Source organism: Arachis ipaensis, chromosome B02 (assembly GCF_000816755.2).
Source record: "Arachis ipaensis cultivar K30076 chromosome B02, Araip1.1, whole genome shotgun sequence".
In the NCBI taxonomy this organism is placed as follows: domain Eukaryota; kingdom Viridiplantae; phylum Streptophyta; class Magnoliopsida; order Fabales; family Fabaceae; genus Arachis; species Arachis ipaensis.
In genome coordinates, this window is record NC_029786.2 from 61,946,958 (window position 1) to 61,948,116 (window position 1,159).

Consider the following 1,159-nt stretch of genomic DNA (forward strand, 5'->3'; position numbering starts at 1 on the left):
TATCTAAAAAAATTTCAATCAAAAGACTTATAAAAAATAAAATAATGTTAAATTAAATATATAAGAAAAAAAGAAATAAAAATTACTACAAGCTTAAAGCGTTAGTGTTTCAGTTGTACAGAAAAAAAAAGAAAAATAACTATTTGTACCCATAAGCTTTACGAACGCCGACAAAAGTACCCATTAAAGAAGGAAACTAATGTTGTATCCATTAAAGATGGATTCCGTATGACAAAAGTAGCCAAATCCTAAATTTATGTTGACTTTTTAATAAAATTTCAGAATTATCCCCACCATTATCTTCAACCACTCCTCTCTTCTTTTTCAAATCTCAAATACCTCCATTGCCTAAAAACCTAATCTCAATACCTAAAAACTCCAAATTATCATTTTTCTAACCCTAATCTCAATACTCCTTTCAACAAATTTCAACCATCTCTTTATTCTTTTCATCAATTTTACCACCTCCTTCACCAACACCATCATCACTGCCACCGTCACCAACCATCAGCCTCATCTTCCTCCTTCTCCACTGTCACAGCCATAAACAACAACTTCACTCTAACTTTTAATTTTACTTCTCATCATCACTTCTCCAATCTCAAATTCTATCAACACTCCATTACCGCCATTACCATCACTACCCTTCCTCCATCACTTTCAATACAATATCAGAAGGAGAAGCACCTTTGGATGCTAAAAATTAAAACTTTAGCAAGATCACTTTGGTGGAGTTGCATGTGAGTAACACAAGAATCTTGCACATAATGGTGGTGATTTGGGAGAGTGAGAAAGTTCAACTTCGTTAATTATATAATGAATTTGTAATTTATACTATTGTAAATATAGGACCTTTTTTCATGGAGTCCATGAGCTTGAAGTGGACCTAGGAGAAGTTGAATCGCACCACAGGACCTTGCACGCTGGATCTCGGTTCAGTCTCACTTCCGGAGCTTTTCCATCTAGCGTTGTGTGGGAACGGATGGATTGCCTGATTGCTTGTTGTCGTCTTTGTCATTGTTAGCGTGGAAAGATGGCGGCAGTGGTGGTTAGTAGAGTAGTAGAGAATAGAAGGTGGTTAAGGTAGTGGCAATGGAGGTGTTTGAGATTTGGGAAAGAAAAGAGAAGGAGTTGAAGATAAAGGATGGGGTAATTCTGG